Source organism: Tasmannia lanceolata, unplaced genomic scaffold, assembly GCF_043159265.1.
Source record: "Tasmannia lanceolata isolate RefF3 unplaced genomic scaffold, GAP_Taslan_0.1 ptg000011l, whole genome shotgun sequence".
NCBI lineage: Eukaryota > Viridiplantae > Streptophyta > Magnoliopsida > Canellales > Winteraceae > Tasmannia > Tasmannia lanceolata.
In genome coordinates, this window is record NW_027518688.1 from 12,690,886 (window position 1) to 12,710,485 (window position 19,600).

The following is a 19,600-nucleotide window of genomic DNA, read 5'->3' on the forward strand; positions in this document are numbered from 1 at the left end:
CTCCCAAGCATAGCGAACTTGGGTCCGGTCAAAATGGGGTGTCTACACATACCTTCTACTTCCTTTTCACCTCGAAATCCCTCTCATAACCTGCCCATACGTTTGACTTCTGTACCACCGATTCCCTCTCAAAATCCCTCTCATAATGCATGCATACCTCCTACTTCCGTTCCACCGATTCCACACCTAAGATATCCATCGGAACGAGTAACTGTCACTCCCGACTCTCGTTTTGAAGTAGACTTAGAAAGAGAATATGAAACAGAATTAGGTAATACAAGCATAGGAGGTGACTCGGCACAATTTAGTTCAAGGTATGTCTTGTACAATTTTATTTATATTGAAGTACTCAATCTACTATCCTAATTTTATATTGTTGAACTGTGTAGGGTACGAGTTGGCCTAAATGAAAACTTCTCGGACGATATGTATGAGAACCCTACCTCCGAAGATATCATTGTCCCCGGGAATGATGCAGATGTGCCGTTGGAGCATATTAACGTTTTGGAGGATGATTTTCATGTCTTCGGTTGTGATTTCGAAGAATTTAGAACTGAAGATGACAATGATGATGATCCTGCAGAGGATGATGATGAGGATGATGACGAGGCTGAGGTTCAGGATGAGGAGGGTGATGAGGCCGCCCATGATCCTGAAAATTATAATGGAAATGAAAATCAGAACGAAGATTCTGGTGAAAATCGTAGGCCAACAGAAGTGGCTCCCCCTACCGCCAATGGTTGGCCATTTCTACCTGCTGGCACAAGTCGGCCACTGGAAGTAGACGACATGTATGTTGGGGCTGATGAGGTAGATGCAGATAATCTTCAGTTCGATGAGTTAACTGTTGGGGCTATGTATCCAAATATGAAGCAGTTCAAGAAGGCCGTTAAGGAGTATGCAATTCGGCAGCGATTCATGTTCAAGAAGTCACGGTCAACTCCCAAGAAGTATGCCGTTGTATGCAAAGAACCAGGTTGCAAGTGGCGTATATCAGGCATTAGCCGTATGACTTATGTGCTAGTGAAGAAGTTTGTGAGCGACCATACGTGTACATCTCACTTAAAGGGCAATGATAATCATCTAGCTACATCCCCATGGGTTGCCGAGACATGCTTACCCCTATTTGACCGTCCAGAAGATGTGGGGACAAGGATCATAAGACAGTACATGAAGTCGCACTGGGGTATAACCATGACCTACCGTAGAGCACACCTTGCGATGAACATCATCCTTGAAATAAAGTGTGGAAATGTGGAGGACTCGTACCGCTTGCTCCCTGCACTGATAGTTGAGATGATGAGAACAAACCCGGGCACCTACATGCGTGTTTTTCGAGCGAGAGATCTACGTCCAGGGGGAGATGATAAATTTGCTCGCTTATTCTGGGCATTTGGTCCCAGCATACGTTCTTTCCAACGAACACTCAGATCGATAGTTTTGGTCGATGAGACGCATCTACGTGGAAAGTATCTTGGAATCTTACTGATCGCAGTTGGGGTAGACGGGAACAACGGCTTAGTTCCATTAGCTTTTGGTGTTGTCGAGACTGAGAACGAAGATAGCTGGTGCTGGTTCCTCTATTTGGTGAAGCGGCACGTATTGCCTGAGGGGATAGGCGCATTGACCTTGTGCTCCGATCGACAAAAGGGGTTGATGCAAGCAGTGCCTAAAGTAATGCCTATTGCAAACCATAGCTACTGCATGCGTCACCTCGCCGCCAATCTGTACACCGACTTCAAAGACCCTTTACTTAAGAAATTGTTCTGGAGAGCTGCTAGGGCTTTGAGAGAGAGTGTTTTCATAGACACAATGGAAAAAATTAAGGCGAGGAATGAAAATGCACACAACTGGATAGCCGCTATTCCGAAGGAAAACTGGGCTAGTTTCTACTTCAAGGGGGAAAGATATGATGTGTTGACCACCAATAGATCGGAGTGTTACAATGCAGTGCTAAAGGATGCCAGAAAATTGCCGATTGCAGCTGCGGTGGAGCTGACTCGTTTTAAGAGCTCCGAATACATACAGAAACGTCAAGCGATGGGCCTTCAATGGGAAACAAAGTGCACGCATTATGCAGAAAAACATTTGGGACTGGCCAGGGAACAGGGTCGCGGATATACTGCTTATCGAGTAGGTGTGCACGAATTTGAAGTAAGGTCCCGTGATCATCATGATGTCGTAAACTTGCTGCAACAAACCTGTACATGTCGTGAGTTCCAAACGCTTGGGCTTCCGTGCGGACATGCCATGGCAGCCATTGCCATCACAGATTTTGATGAGTACGATTATTGCCATAAATGGTTTCGTATACAGATGTATCGGGAAACGTACTGTGAGGTGCTTCACCCTACAGTAGATCGCACTCAATGGGAACTGCCTCAAGAACCTCTGCAGACTGTATTACCTCCAATAGCGAAAAGACCACCTGGACGGCCGCAAACGAGAAGAACTGACCGCGAATTGCAGAGTGGAGTGCATCGCAAATGTACGATCTGTGGAAAACTAGGCCACAACAAAAGGACTTGCAGAGAACCTCCCATGGAGAGACAACTCCCTGATGAATCTTCCATTGGACCCTCTGCCCCCGTTTTCAATAGGTACATGATACGTAATATATTGAGGTCAATAAGTAGTATAGAACATCCCCGATTCCATACTTATTTGGTGTGGTGGTGGTGTTGTAGGTCGGGTGTACCTTGTGCAGCTCCTTTTTTCACTTAATTATTCCGCGGAGAATGCATTGGAGGCTCCAGTTGGATGAAGGAGGAGAAGTGGATTAATTGAAAGTGTGCACAGTAATTAGTTGCTGTATATAATAATTTTTTGAGGTATAGTGGTGTGCATAGTTGAAGGCTGGCAAGTTTTCTGAGGAGAACCCAATTTTTTGAAGGTGGAATATTCTATTTTTTGGACCCTACTGTAATTAATGGTATACTGTAATTAGTGGTGTGCATAGTTGAAGGCTGCCTAGTTTGATGAGGGAAACCCAATTTTCTGAAGGTGGAATACTCAATTTTTTGTTATACTGTAATTAATGGTATACTGTAATTAGTGGTGTGCATAATTGAAGGCTGCCCAGTTTTATGAGGGAAATCCAATTTTTTGAAGGTGGAATACTGTATTCTTTGTTATACTGTAATTAATGGTATACTGTAATTACTGGTATACTGTAATTTTTGGAGGGAAACCCTGTTTTCTTAAGGTGGAATGGGTTGTCATAGTTGAAGGCTGCCCAGTTTTCAGAAGCTCGAATGAGTTCTACCTTGCAAGCATTGTTAAAATAAGCTTTTCCCTGCTGGTAAGAAAATTCAAGAACTGGAAAATTAAATTGGTTGTATATATATGACCTTTTTGTTCATTTTGCAAAAAGTTTGTCATTTTGCAAAAAAGTTTGCAAAAAGCTTTTCCCTGCTGGTAAGAAAGGGCGCAATAAAGTTTGTCATTTTGCAACCTTTATTTATTGACCTTTTTGTTCGTTTCATGGGCATTGATGTCCCAAAAAAATGGAGCATAGAGCTTTACTCCCCCTTAATATATGCATATTATTATGACTTGGGAGCTCAAATATTCTCCCTCTTTTGTCATCACCAAAAAAGGTGGAACAAAAGGAAAGAGAGTAGGTGTGAGCCAATGAAAGTGCGTACAACCACTCAAAGGACATAGCATCCATGACACATCATAACAGTGACAGAATTATATAAAACGGAATACATCCCAAAAAGATCCAACTTACTATCCAAGCAACTACCTAAATATGATCCATACAACCAACTGATAATCCAAACACTATAGAAACATATAGATAAGGCTAATATAAAAAGAAATCTGAACAACACAGGATCCATCATCAGAGAACTAGAGCTATCTACTGTTCCGAAGGAGGCGGTGGGTGATGAGAAGAACTGCCCGGCACCTGGCCCCACTGACCACTGGAGATGTAGCGATAATAGGCGGCCCACTGGTCATCAAAGTGGGAAGTCATGGTGTGGAAGCGAGTCGAAATCGCAGAGTCGACATGGGTAGACAACTGCTGAAACTGAGAGGCCATGGATCGCTCAATGGCCTCCTGCATGTGAGCCAAATCCTGGCGAGTGCAGAACTGAGATGTATCTCCTGAAGGCTGAGGTGCCGGTGCAGGCTGGTCCTCGGCTTCATAGCCTCCTCCATCGTGAACATCGATGTCAATCGCTGCTTCATTAAGAGCCATGCGGTTAAATGTCGGAACATCAAACGGGGCAGTAGGAGTCATGGTCATCTCTCCATCCAAGGTGATGCCGAAGTGCCGGAAGACACGGGTGAGAATCATGCCATATGGCAAGGAAGATCGGTAGCGTTCAGGGGTCTGAAACATGAAGCGAAACATGATATATGGCAGACAAAGCTGGCGGCCCTCTAGGATGCTGTAGATAATATATGCCTCTAAGGGTCTTACGGCTTCACGCATCCCACCACGAGGTATGAAGATGTGGTACATGAAGTTATGGAGCACGCGCGGAACCGGAATGAGGTCGGCAGATTGTACGGGCATATTAGGGTGGTAGCGCCGTGTTATCCGCCCATAGACAGTGTCATGATCAATATCATCAAGTTCATGCGTCCCATCGTCCGGCCAAAAATAGTGTAAGAGGCCGTCATGGCTAATCCCAAATACTGTGGCAAAAGTCTGATAGGTGAGTTTGATGACAGTTTTCTTCACCTTAGATTCGATTTTGAAGAAGGAAGGGGAAATGGTGAGATTGGCATAGAAGAGACGCACCAATCGAGGGTAAACGGGTTCGTTAATGTGAAGGATGGGTGTCCAATGAAGGGCATCAAATTTGGCCTTTAAATCAAAATTTTCAAGGACAGGGGGATCAATGTACCTACCGGTGAGGATGCGCCTAGTGCCGACGTCGTCCCAGAGTTTCTTCGCCTTATCCCCAGTGAAATAGGACTTGGCCACAACCTCGGCAGCCACAGCCTTGGCCTTGGACTTCTTCCGTGAAGGCCCTTCTTCGTCGGGAACTTCTTCACGAACGTATTCGGGGTCTTCAACTTGGGAGGAGCCTCCGATGTTGAGATTTTTGGTTTTAGGAGGCATGGTGACAGGAAATATGGATGGAAACAAAAGTGATATGTAAAGTAGAAGAGAAATAGCCCTAAAATGGAGTCCAAAAAGAGAAATAGAGAAGGGAAGAAAGAAAAAACGAAAAAGTGGTGAAATGCTAGGGTTTTAGGAAGAAGAGAGGGATTTGGAAGGGAGAAGCGGGTTTTGGAGGAAGATGTAGGGAGAAAATGACGGAACGAAAGAAAAAGTGGACTTACGGTTTCAAGGGAAGTGGTTTAGGTATAGGGAAAGAAGAGAAGAAAAGTGAAGTAAAAAAAAGGAACCGGGTCCAGGGTTATGAAGCTCCTGGGCCGATTCTCGGAGTTCCGAGACACTGTGTCGGAGTTCCGAGAACAAAAGAAAATTTTTTTTTTTCCATTGCCCGAATCTCGGAGTTCCGAGAATTACTCTCGGAACTCCGACAATTTCCGGTTTCTTGTATATGCTACTGGAACGAATCTCGGACTTCCGAGAAATGTTCTCGGAGCTCCGAGAATATACAGGTTTTTTTTTAGGCTACTGGAACGAATCTCGGAGTTCCGAGCGAATTTCTCGGAGCTCCGAGAATATACAGGTTTTTTTTTTAGGCTACTGGAACGAATCTCGGAGTTCTGAGAAATTTTCTCGGAGCTCCGAGAATATACAGGTTTTTTTTTTAGGCTATTGGAACGAATCTCGGAGTTCCGAGAAAATTTCTCGGAGCTCCGAGAATATACAGGTTTCTTTTTTTGGCTACTGGAACGACTCTCGGAGTTTCGAGAATTTTCTCGGAGCTCCGAGAATATACAGGTTTTTTTTTTAGGCTACTGGTACGAATCTCGGAGTTCCGAGAAAATTTGTCGGAGCTCCGAGAATAGACGGTTGTTTTCACATTATACTGGACCGAATCTCGGAGTTCCGAGACATTGTCTCGGAATTCCGAGAATCCTTGGAGGTTCCATTTTAGGATCTGCTAACCCATTTATTTTATATTTTTATTTTGTATGAATTGTCTTTTGCTACACAAACTATTGAAATTGTGGCCCATCAAATGGACGTTATGGATCATCCTATGGTGTGGGGTGGAAAGTCCATTTGGAAAGAAGAGGGTGGGTGTTGTAAGAAATTAAGTGTGCAATTTATGAACAACTTTGAGGAAGAATTTTTTTCTTCCCAACAGTTCAACCAACCAAACAAAACCGGAAAAGCACAAAAAACAGGGGTCCCATTGCCAACTATGACGATGAAAATATAAAGTAGAGAGAATAACCACAATTACAAATAAATCATATTTCCATCCAATAGAAATAAAAATTCCCCCAAAACTTTATGAACAAATATTTGATGATTTTCAAAGACCTTTACCATATTTCGCAATGAACCCAATGCCACAAACACCATCACTTCACAGAACTTGATTTTTCATTACAAATACATAGTTGTCAGTATGCTGAGATACAAACAAACCCTCCCTCTGTGTCTCTACACCCTGCTTTCTGTCCTACACATATGCGCCCAACAAATAAATGTAGCCCATTTTACCCCATTTTGCTTACAAATACACAGAAAACTTCACTGGAAAGACCATCAATGTCCACCATGTTTACAACATCCATTAGAACTTGAAGAGAGGTTCTTCATTTTTCAGTCATATATCCCCCTTAAGGAAATCACCACAGTCCCCAAACTCTCCGCGCAAGAATCTTTCGCAGAGCTGCAGCCGATAAGCGGGAATGTCAGACTTGCTGAAAGTAAATGGATCATTTGCATACAGATGGTCGATCGCTTTAAGCACGAACAAACCACAGTCAAACCTGCATAACAACAGTTGTATTGAGCGAATCAAAATCATAGCCTAGAAAAATAAACATTTAAATATACTAATATACTGACCCATTGGCCTGTTGTGGGAAATTTTCCATCTGCGCATATTGAAAGTGGTCTATATCACAGCCCCTTTCCTTTAAGTACTCCTTCAACAACACAACCTGCAAGTGGTTAACATTGATAGGTTTAGGAAACAAAAGTGTTATACGTATAGATTTATAAGTAGGAAAACATTAAAGATGCTAACCCACTTACGGTCAATCCTGCTCTTTCCTGGAACTCTATTCCTTTACAGGAATTGCATTCGTGGAAGATTTTGTTGACCATATCGACAATGAGGAGAACCCAATGGTTGTCTTCACATAATGGTAATAGTACTATTTTTACTGCTTCGAGGTGGTGGTTTATAAGTCTACTGTGTAGAGCGTCCTTCGCTGTCCTCCACTTTTCTACCCTCTGGACCTCAGTGACTTCGGTCCCTACTGCAGTAAGAGTTCCCTATAAAAAAAAAGGAATTCAATGTTATACTACAGATAAAATCTTATGTAAACCTCAATGTGGGATGATAGAAATAACACTTACATGTACCACCGATGGAACGAAGACAATTCCCCCCATTGCAGGATCTGCTAACCCATCGTCGTTGGAGGACTGCACGTGCTTCCCATATATATCGACAATCTTCAAGGAAGAGAAGTAAATGTCAGATGTACATTATTCCCTACAGTAATGTAGAAATTAATGATAAAAAATGACACTTACAGTGCCAGTCAGGTATTGTCTGACATTCCATAGATGTTGTAGGTCTTCAGCTATTAGGTGTACATCATCCGTTTCCATGAGGATATCACTGCAAAATTGTATTAAATTGTTAGTTAATAATTTTCAATTCTGATCAACTTAAATCATGGTATAATATAATTCACATCTACTTGCCTTTTATCATGCTTTAGAAGTTTCTCTATCAGAGCTGTTCTCCTTCCCTTACGCATCTTCCCGTCATCCCCTTTCTTCTTGGGCGGTGGTTTAGGTATGTTGGGGTCCTCCCCCTGTTTCTTCCCTTCCTTCTGCCTCCTCTTTCGGGTCTTCCCTGAATAGTAGGGGCTTTTTCTGGCTCTCCCAGGTTTCCTACTCCTTCCATCCATCTTCACACCCCTCACAATGCTCCCTAATTCGGAATCCACCATCTCATCCCTTACACCACTCACTTTCATCTCAACTTCAGTAGATGGTGCCTCTTCCTTGGTCACCTCCATTTCGAACAATCGTTGTAAAGGGTTAAGGATCACCCCGTCTGTGGTGCCGAATATTTCTTCATGTGACTTGGGGTTCTGAGCCGATACATCTATTAGGGTGGCGGCTGCATCCATGTCACATCCAAGGTCAGCTAAATCCGTCCAATCCTCGCACAGCTGCGAAGAGAATCGTGCACCTTGAGATGCATTTTCGCCCTTCCTCTCCTCCTCAACCCCCTCCACCTCAACCCCCTCCATTCTTCCCCCAGTCCCTTCATTTGTTCTCCGCATACGCTCCCATCCTTTTTTCAAATCCTCCTCTTTCTTTCTGACATCTTCCTCTCTTTTTCCAACATCTTCCTCTCTTTTTCTTATTTCTTCCCATGCTGCTGTAATCATCTGCCACTGTCTATCAATTACATCTCCCTCTCTCGCCAAAAATTTTATATGCTTCGACTCATCTTCACTACTTCCTTTCTCCATTTCACTTTCTACTCCCAAAACTATCCCCTCGGATTCCAACTGTTCCTTATCGACTTCCATTGTCTCATCAACATCCTAATGTTTAAACATGACAGTCAATGATCAAATTTAAAAAATCAATAAGTAAAATAAAATAACGTACGCAACATAGTCATGCTCGACTGCATTACCTCATCCTGTAGGTACTGTGACTTCTCTAACAGAGATACTTTCAATGTCACCACCACCTGAATTTTTGGAAAACATAGTCAGTTATCAAGATACTAGTATTGATATATACGTTAACAAATTTTTCATATCTCACCTCCGATTTCTTTATCTGCTTCTGCTCCACTAATCGATATGTCTTTGATTCGTTTGCTTTCCAGTCCCATTTAAGGACAAGTGGACGAGCAGTTGGATTGGTGGGAATCCAAAATGTGGTATGCTCGTATAACCATACCTGCATACATACGAAACACCATGTTAATCAAACTATAAACAGCACGGTTATAATATTAAATGTCATGAGTCCAAATTACCTGAATTACCAACGAGCAGCCACCAAGGTACCTGCCACCCTTGCTGACTCTGTCTAGGTAATCTACGAGCCAGTCATACACTGCCATCGCCCAGTTATAGTTGCCAATGTTTCCTATGTCGTCGATGTAGGGCCAGAAGAGCTCCTCAGCTCGATGTACGCTTTTTGGGAAAAGGACAGAGGCAAAAAGATGCAGGAGAACATATTTCACTGTCTTCTCTATCGAAACTTTATTGCGTTCTCTAACTAATGCTGTAATTTCATTCTCAATAACCGATGCCTTGACGTTGGCCTCTGGAAATGGCCAGCCAGGCACTTTAGGTTGCGGTTTTGTCCTGTCGAATGACAGAACCCTCACCACGTCCATTCGCTCTCCAGTAAGTGGCAGTCCTAATGCCAATGCCACATCTCTTGGAAGGAAGGGGACATTTATACTCCCTAACGTGAACGTGTTAGTGCCGGGAGTCCACTTATCGTGGATAGCTCTTATGAGAGGCTTGTGCATGATAATGTCCTCCATGCCAAACAGATGTCGAAAAGGAGTCTTTTCTATGGCATGAAAATGGACTGGCTTGAACTTTATCCTGTCCAGTGCCGATTTGAAAGAAGCTGGAGAACATCGTGCTGGGACGTATGGAGCCTGCAAAACAAATTACATCGCCAAAATATATGTCGTAAATGAATTAACTTACTATCATTGATACAATTAACAACATACACACTTACATCTGTTCCTCTCTTCTTCACAGCTGCAGTTTTCGTCTCCTCCCCTTCTAAACTCCTTTCTGTCCTTCTTGGAGGCTTTGTTACTTTCACTCTATCACTTTTTCGCATCACCATCTTTCAAGGCTTTGAATGGCTCCTGACCGGATAAAAACTGTATAACAATGAACAACCAAATCAAAATCACCGAGATCAATTCATAACCCAAAAACTCAGTTATATTGACAATCATTAAAAATCTCGTCCTCATCATCTCTAAAATAAATTACCAAGAAAATCAATAAAATCCAACCCATAGCATAAACTCATATTCCCAATCAGTACTATTATGAAGAAAAGCTACCAAGCAAACCAACAATTATTACAATTCTCATACTTACCTGAAAATATGTATCATGTCTGTAACCTCTAAGGTCTGGCTTCTTAGATATGAAGCAAAGCAAAGAAGAAATAAAAGAGCTAACCAATAAGTGCAACCATCAGTGTTCTATATGAATTTTCTGAAAGCACAACAACAAGGACAAACCCCCAAAACAGATTAGGAGGTCTGTTAAAATTCTCATCCACATGGGCATCAGGCGAGTATTAGCTCACATGCATTTAAAAAAAAACTTATAGCATCAGACCTTTTGAGAAACAAAGCAGATAAGCACTAGGTATTGGAATTCAATGACCACCATTGGACCAATAATTTAATAAATGAAATCGAAGATAAAACAAGTGAACCATGACTGCTTCAACAATGAACATGGGTCTCCACATGGTATTAAAGAAGGCCCATCAACTATAAACTGTGCCCTCTACATGGTATTGAAGAAGGTGTTTTTGAAAACCCATTTCTCCACTCCACATATTGTAAAAATAAAAGCCTAGCATAAACAAATAGCAGACGACCATTTGCATTGATTTGACTCCATAGGTGGAAATGTGGTACCTGATATGTACATGAAATGAAATCGCATTTCTCCATCCCAAAAATTAAAGTAAAAAATAAAACCTAGCATAAATGCAGAAGAAGGTCCTGAAGTTGAAAATCAACTCTATTTCAGCTACAAAAAAGGGGTTATTAGTACGTAAGGGGGGCTTCTCAAGGGCAACCGAGGGGAGCTATGCATGATATTAGAGAAGGGATTATGGGCACTCAAATGGGGTAGAAGAAGTACCCTTGGAGGGTCCACCAAATCCAGAAGAAAGTCCTGAAGTTGAAAGTCATGGGTTTTCAGCTACAAAAAAGGGATTATTAGTACCTAAGGGGGGCTTCTCCAGGGCAACCGAGGGGAGCTATGGATGGTATTAGAGAAGGGATTATGGGCCCTCAAATGGGGTAGAAGAAGTACCCTCGGAGGGTCCATCAAATCCAGAAGAAGGACCTGAAGTTCAAAGGCATGGGTTTTCAGCTACAAAAAAGGGGTTATTAGTACCTAAGGGAGGCTTCTTAAGGGCAACAGTGGGGAGCTAGGCATGGTATTAGAGAAGGGATTATGGGCCCTCAAATGGGGTAGAAGAAGTACCCTCGGAGGGTCCATCAAATCCAGAAGAAGGTCCTGAAGTTCAAAGGCATGGGTTTTGAGCTACAAAGAAGGGGTTATTAGTACCTAAGGGGGGCTTCTGAAGGGCAATAGAGGGGACCTATGGATGGTATTAGAGAAGGGATTATGGGCCCTCAAATGGGGTAGGAGAAGTACCCTCGGAGGGTCCATCAAATCCAGAAGAAGGTCCTGAAGTTCAAAGGCATGGGTTTTCAGCTACAAAGAAGGGGTTATTAGTACCTAAGGGGGGCTTCTCAAGGGCAATAGAGGGGACCTATGGATGGTATTAGAGAAGGGATTATGGGCCCTCAAATGGGGTAGGAGAAGTACCCTCGGAGGGTCCATCAAATCCAGAAGAAGGTCCTCAAGGTGAAAGGCATGGGTTTTCAGCTACAAAGAAGGGGTTATTAGTACCTAAGGGGGGCTTCTCAAGGCCAACAAAGGGGACCTATGGATGGTATTAGAGAAGGGATTATGGGCCCTCAAATGGGGTAGGAGAAGTACCCTCGGAGGGTCCATCAAATCCAGAAGAAGGTCCTCAAGGTGAAAGGCATGGGTTTTTAGCTACAAAGAAGGGGTTATTAGTACCTAAGGGGGGCTTCTCAACGGCAATAGAGGGGACCTATGGATGGTATTAGAGAAGGGATTATGGGCACTCAAATGGGGTAGGAGAAGTACCCTTGGAGGGTGCAGCAAATCCAAAGATGGTGCTCAAGTTGAAAGGCATGGGTTTTCAGCTACAAAGAAGGGGTTATTAGTACCTAAGGAGGGCTTCTCAACGGCAACAGAGGGGACCTATGGATGGTATTAGAGAAGGGATTATGGGCCCTCAAATGGGGTACGAGAAGTACCCTTGGAGGGTGCAGCAAATCCAAAGATGGTGCTCAAGTTGAAAGGCATGGGTTTTCAGTTACAATGAAGGGGTTATTAGTACCTAAGGGGGGCTTCTCAAGGGCAACCGAGGGGAGCTATGCATGGTATTAGAGAAGGGATTATGGGCACTCAAATGGGGTAGAAGAAGTACCCTTGGAGGGTCCATCAAATCCAGAAGATAGTCCTGAAGTTGAAAGTCATGGGTTTTCAGCTACAAAAAAGGGGTTATTAGTACGTAAGGGGGGCTTCTCAAGGGCAATAGAGGGGAGCTATGCATGGTATTAGAGAAGGGATTATGGGCCCTCAAATGGGGTAGAAGAAGTACCCTCGGAGGGTCCATCAAATCCAGAAGAAGGTCCTGAAGTTCAAAGGCATGGGTTTTCAGCTACAAAGAAGGGGTTATTAGTACCTAAGGGGGGCTTCTGAAGGACAATAGAGGGGACCTATGGATGGTATTAGAGAAGGGATTATGGGCCCTCAAATGGGGTAGGAGAAGTACCCTCGGAGGGTCCATCAAATCCAGAAGAAGGTCCTCAAGGTGAAAGGCATGGGTTTTCAGCTACAAAGAAGGGGTTATTAGTACCTAAGGGGGGCTTCTCAACGGCAACAGAGGGGACCTATGGATGGTATTAGAGAAGGGATTATGGGCACTCAAATGGGGTAGGAGAAGTACCCTTGGAGGGTGCAGCAAATCCAAAGATGGTGCTCAAGTTGAAAGGCATGGGTTTTCAGCTACAAAGAAGGGGTTATTAGTACCTAAGGGGGGCTTCTCAACGGCAACAGAGGGGAGCTATGGATGGTATTAGAGAAGGGATTATGGGCCCTCAAATGGGGTACGAGAAGTACCCTTGGAGGGTGCAGCAAATCCAAAGATGGTGCTCAAGTTGAAAGGCATGAGTTTTCAGTTACAAAGAAGGGGTTATTAGTACCTAAGGGGGGCTTCTCAAGGGCAACCGAGGGGAGCTATGCATGGTATTAGAGAAGGGATTATGGGCACTCAAATGGGGTAGAAGAAGTACCCTTGGAGGGTCCATCAAATCCAGAAGATAGTCCTGAAGTTGAAAGTCATGGGTTTTCAGCTACAAAAAAGGGGTTATTAGTACGTAAGGGGGGCTTCTCAAGGGCAATAGAGGGGAGCTATGCATGGTATTAGAGAAGGGATTATGGGCCCTCAAATGGGGTAGAAGAAGTACCCTTGGAGGGTCCATTAAAGTCATGGGTTTTCAGCTACAAAAAAGGGGTTATTAGTACGTAAGGGGGGCTTCTCAAGGGCAATAGAGGGGACTTTTGGATGGTATTAGAGAAGGGATTATGGGCACTCAAATGGGGTAGGAGAAGTACCCTCAGAGGGTCCATCAAATCCAGAAGAAGGTCCTCAAGGTGAAAGACATGGGTTTTCAGCTACAAAGAATGGGTTATTAGTACCTAAGAGGGGCTTCTCAAGGGCAACCGTGGGGAGCTATGCATGGTATTAGAGAAGGGATTATGGGCACTCAAATGAGGTAGAAGAAGTACCCTTGGAGGGTCCATCAAATCCAGAAGATAGTCCTGAAGTTGAAAGTCATGGGTTTTCAGCTACAAAAAAGGGGTTATTAGTACGTAAGGGGGGCTTCTCAAGGGCAATAGAGGGGAGCTATGCATGGTATTAGAGAAGGGATTATGGGCCCTCAAATGGGGTAGAAGAAGTACCCTCGGAGGGTCCATCAAATCCAGAAGAAGGTCCTGAAGTTCAAAGGCATGGGTTTTCAGCTACAAAGAAGGGGTTATTAGTACCTAAGGGGGGCTTCTCAAGGACAATAGAGGGGACCTATGGATGGTATTAGTGAAGGGATTATGCGCCCTCAAATGGGGTAGAAGAAGTACCCTTGGAGGGTCCATCAAATCCAGAAGATGGTCCTGAAGTTCAAAGTCATGGGTTTTCAGCTACAAAGAAGGGGTTATTAGTACCTAAGGGGAGCTTCTCAAGGGCAACCGAGGGGAGCTATGCATGGTATTAGAGAAGGGATTATGGGCCCTCAAATGGGGTAGAAGAAGTACCCTTGGAGGGTCCATTAAAGTCATGGGTTTTCAGCTACAAAAAAGGGGTTATTAGTACGTAAGGGGGGCTTCTCAAGGGCAATAGAGGGGACTTTTGGATGGTATTAGAGAAGGGATTATGGGCACTCAAATGGGGTAGGAGAAGTACCCTCAGAGGGTCATCAAATCCAGAAGAAGGTCCTCAAGGTGAAAGGCATGGGTTTTCAGCTACAAAGAATGGGTTATTAGTACCTAAGGGGGGCTTCTCAAGGGCAACCGAGGGGAGCTATGCATGGTATTAGAGAATGGATTATGGGCACTCAAATGGGGTAGAAGAAGTACCCTTGGAGGGTCCATCAAATCCAGAAGAAAGTCCTGAAGTTGAAAGTCATGGGTTTTCAGCTACAAAAAAGGGGTTATTAGTACCTAGAAGAAGTCGCCATAGAGGGGCCATCAACTGCCTAACATGGTCCCCAAGTTCACAGAAAAGGGTTTCCAGCTACTAGTACCAAAAGAGGGTTTTCAAGGCCAATATAGGGGAGCTCTACATGGTTTTCAAGAAGGTGATTTTGAAATCCCATTTCTCCACTCCACAAATTGTAAAATTAAAAGCCTAGCATTAACATATGTAAATGAAACAAAATCGCATTTCTCCATTCCACAAATTAACGTCAAAAATTAAACCCTAGCATCAACAAATACCGTAGCATGCAACTCTATTTTACTCTGTAGGTGGATACGCATGTATGAAATGAAATCCCATCTCTCCATTTCAGAAATTAATGTACAAAATAAAACCCTACAATAAATAAACAGCAGAACGTTTCTCCATTTCACAAATTAATGTAAAACATAAAACCCTAGCAGCAACAAACAACATTTAAAAGCATTTACAACTATTTTACTCTGTAGGAGGAAATGCAGTAATTGACATGTATATGAACTGAAAAAAATCAAAAACATATAGCATGAAAAAGGATTTCCACTCCCCCCTTTTGCATCTCTCTCAACCTGATTTTCCTCTTCAAAAATAAATAAAAATGAGATTGAATAAAGGAAGGGAAGGAAACGACGTACCAGGTAGGGTTTCCTTCAAATACGAGGTTTGATACGTACTTCACCTTGGTCGAGATCGCCGTCGAGATCGCCGGAGTGATTGCCGTAGAGATCGCCGGAGGGAGGAGAGGACGAAATAAATTTAACAGAGACGAGAGGAGAGAAGAGGAAAGAGAGAGGAGGGAAAACGTAAATGTTTTTTATTTTATTTTTTCTAAGTCATTTCACTGTTTCTGCCAGAGGGGCATTCTCGTCATTCGAAATTTCGAAATCCAAATTTTGACCCCCTTCTGTCATTTCCAACAAACCCTTGACCCCTCTGATATTATGCCTTTTATTTGGCTCCCTTATGTCTAATTTCCTTTTCTTATTTGTCTCTTGGTTGCAAAGTTTTCTTATGCTTGTATTTGTTTCACGCATAAAAGGATGTAAGACATCCATTGCCTGACATGTTTTTAAGGCGATGATAAGGCAGGGCAGTCCGCATTAACGTGATTCGACATCAAAAAGCGTTAAAGTTGAATGTTCAATTTATAAGGGGGGCGAATGAGTACTACAAAGGGGGTGAAAATATCATCTCCCTTTTCGTAATGATGAGTTTTAATCTGGTACAGATGTGGTGCATGCACCGTGTAGTCCAGACTCCAGACCTGAGCCCATATTGGATGGGCCCTATCTAAAAATTGCAGCCGTTGGATGATCCTAAAAACTGTAGCCGTTGGATAATCTAACCATCGAATCAGGACTTTTGAGGACAAGTAGATAGCTGAAAATAAAATAGCAAAATTGATCAGCAGTCTACATACGATTGATAGGATCATAGGATGGTTAGGAATTTAGGATGCAGGATTGGTGTAGTTTCTAAGCTGGGCAAATCCATGTCAGGGTTCACCGGATGACCGGCTTAAACCATATACCGATCATGGCAGGCCTTGTCATATGACTGATGGAAGGCATTATGCTAAGCCCATTAAACCTGTCCCATACTAGACTAGGTCCAACCTAGTCCAATACCTAATCAGGGCTCACTGAGGATCGTAGCATTCTACCACGCTTCCGCATCCATGGTCTTCGGCAGCCCACTCTGTCGCGGCTTTTACCTTGACCTTTTTCTAGGTAGTCATTTCCACCAAGTTTTAAATAACGATTTTGGTCAGTTTCGGCCATTCAGTGAAAATTTCAGCCGAAATCGTTAAAAATATGGTAAGAATTTCGTTTTATTTTTTCTTTCTATTTCCACCGAAATTTACAAAATTATTATTGAAATTTTGGCAATTTTGGTTTCAGTTTCAACAATTTTGGTGGAAATTTCATAAATTTGAGTGGAAATCTTAAAAATTTCGGTGGAAATCATAAAATTTCAGCAAAATTTCCGCGTAATTTCACCGAAATCTTGTAAAATTTTGATTTAAGGAAAATCGATTTAAGGTAAATTTCATGTCGGCCTTGGGTGAAATCCAAAATTTTGGCCGAAATATTTCTGTTTCGGCCAAAATTTAAAGCCATGCTTTCCACGGTTTGTTCATTTTTTGGTGGCACACTATGGTAACTTCACTCTAGCGGCTTTCACTCTAGCTTTTACCAGGTTGTCCTTCCAATTAGTCTTCTCCATGAGCCGCCTCCTCTGTGACCTGAACATGTGACATAATGGCTGCTTTGATACCAACTGTTATGTACCTAATCAGTAAGCCAAAAGGCTCAATACTGACGTAATGCATTAGCCTAAGCCCTTTAAACCCATCCCATGCCAAGCTGGGTCTAATCTAGTCTCATATCTAGGTAGGCCTTCACTTGGGAATGTAACGTCAAGAATTTAGGAAAGAGTGGCAATTGGATGTTGTATATTTATCCAATCTATGGCTTGGAATTCACACCCAGTCTGATGACGATTTGCAAATTTTTTCATGCGATCTTTGACAACTTGTGGATTTTCTTTAGGCCACATTTGGATACCTCATGTTTTTGTATTTGCATTTTGCATTTGGATTTGAGTTTGAATTTTGGATACAAAATACATCAGTCATCCTACTGCTCATGTTGTAAGAGAAAAAAAAGAGGGAAGGAGGGATGTCTGGCTGCTGCATCAGCAAGGCTGAGGAGCAGATAGGGTGAAGGTAATTGCCACAAATATTGATTTCCAAATAATGTCTTGCAGAACACATTCGAAAATCCGATTTTTTTTTTCACTGTATTAGCTGATTTGGAAATCTAAGGATCTGAACCAGTTCCAAATCTCAACTGCAAATGTGAGAAATTCAAATCTAAATCTTGTGGGTATCCAAACATGGCCTTAAGGATTTTAAGAATTTGATCATAACTATATAGCTCGTATTCAAGGGCTTGAACATTGTATTTCGGTGTATATATGATAGAGACAGGGGAGGTGAACTCCGTGAATAGCCTCATAGGGGATTAGCATGGTAGAAGAATGGTTGTATCTGTTGTACTACCATTCTGCCAGCACCAGCCAAATTTGACACATGTTTTAGCCCTTGCTTTGGTGAAACACCGAAGACAATTCTCCAGATATTTATTCACAATTTTAGATTGTTCATCTATTTGGGAATGGTAGGTTGAATCAAGAGCAAGTCTGCAATTTAAAGAGTTCTTGCTAAAATGCACTTGTAAGAGTAGGGTCGTGGTCACTTACTATTGGTCACTTACTATCGATAACAGCTTGCTATGTAATTTGAAAATGTGATTACATGTGCTATAATTGAGACATAAGATGGGCTTATTTTTAAAATTAATACAATGTCACCACTTCTTTCGTTGCATAGGTTGGAGCCCATCTATTAAATCCATGCAGATTTTAGTCCAAAACTGATAAGAAATGGGTAAACGGTTGCAACTGTCCAGTTAATAACTAGTATTTTTTGTATGAGTTTGGGCATAAGGAAAAGAAAACCCAAAAAAATAAATCTACAATGTAAGTTTGGGCATAAGGAAAAGAAAACCCAAAAAAATAAATCTACAATGTTGGCCAACAAGTAGACAAACATATTTATTTCACTCTAAATATGAGAAAAACAGCCCTAACATCTTAAGGAATGTGAAACAAATTGCTAAATAAACAAGCCCTACTGTCTCCCCGTGAGACCAGCTTCCCACAACTCCAAAACACACACTTCCCAGCTTCACGTAACTCCAAACCATACACACTAGGGGTACAACTTGGGTCCGGTTCTACCCAAATCCGACATGTTCAAGAGGAAGGCCAGGAGGAATGGTGCGCAAGGCATGCACACATGGGCCAAGTGACTTGCGGGCATTGGCGGAAAATAGCACGCTGGCGGGATTGAGCATTGACGGGAGAAGCCATGCGCAATGGCATTGGCTCGCAACAATGGGCCAGAAACGGGAGAAATTGGCTAATCATGCAGGGCACACTGGGCCAATGCTGGCGGTAGTTGCAGACACGATTTGGCTAAGGCATGAGGTACTCTCCAGAGGCACTTAGCCCAGTTATGCACGTGGCACGCTGGAAATGGCCCAAGGGATGTGCTGACTCGTGTTGGGCAGCACATGGGGCAATTGTATGTTCAATTGTAAGGCAGTTATGCCACTTAGAAGAGTCAGGTGTGTAACTGCACCAAACATGTGCATGGTGGATGTTGTGGGCTGTTGTAAGTGTCCTATATGTAGGCAAACATCCAAGCAAGATGGGAGGGGGTGTTGAGTGAGTTCCTTTATATTGTAAAGAGAGTTTGGGGGTTTTGGGGAGGGATTTTTTCCTTTATTATTGTAAGGGCTGTGTGGGTGAGTGATCCCAAGTGTATGCAATAATAATATAGCCCGTGGACGTATGCAAGAATTAAAAAACTGTTGTATCTTTGTGTATTGCTTTCAAATGCATTTTCATGGAGCCTCGAATGTGAGTTGGCTGAGAAAGTTGGCAGACTTAGTGCCATCACTGGTTGCCTTTGAGGAGGGCAAAATTACCCTGTGACAATTAGCATGGTAGAGGAATGGGTGTTTGTGTTGTACTAGTCAAATTTGACACATGCTTTAGGCCTTACTTTGGTGAAATTCTCTAGATATTTATTCACAATTTTAGATTATTCATCTGTTTGGGAATGGTAGGTTGAATTAAGAGCAAGTCCATGCAATTTTAAGGGTTCTTGCTAAATGCACTGTAAAAGTAGGTCGTGGTCACTAACTATCGATAACAGATTGCTATGTAATTTGAAAATGTGATTATATGTGCTATAATTGAGACATGAGTTGGACTTACTTTTAAAATTAATACAATGCAACCCTATAACACTCT

General features: G+C 42.7%; 1 long non-coding RNA gene across 1 annotated transcript; it reads right to left on the reverse strand.

Moving 5' to 3' along the window:
* Positions 1-9,725: 9,725 nt before the first annotated feature.
* LOC143886273 (uncharacterized) lies at positions 9,726-10,512 on the reverse strand. The gene is made up of 3 exons (XR_013253727.1): positions 10,237-10,512; positions 9,860-10,010; positions 9,726-9,773 (listed from the first exon to the last, which is right to left on the reverse strand). It is a non-coding gene; the product is annotated as an uncharacterized LOC143886273 (long non-coding RNA).
* Between the last annotated feature and the right edge of the window lie 9,088 nt (positions 10,513-19,600).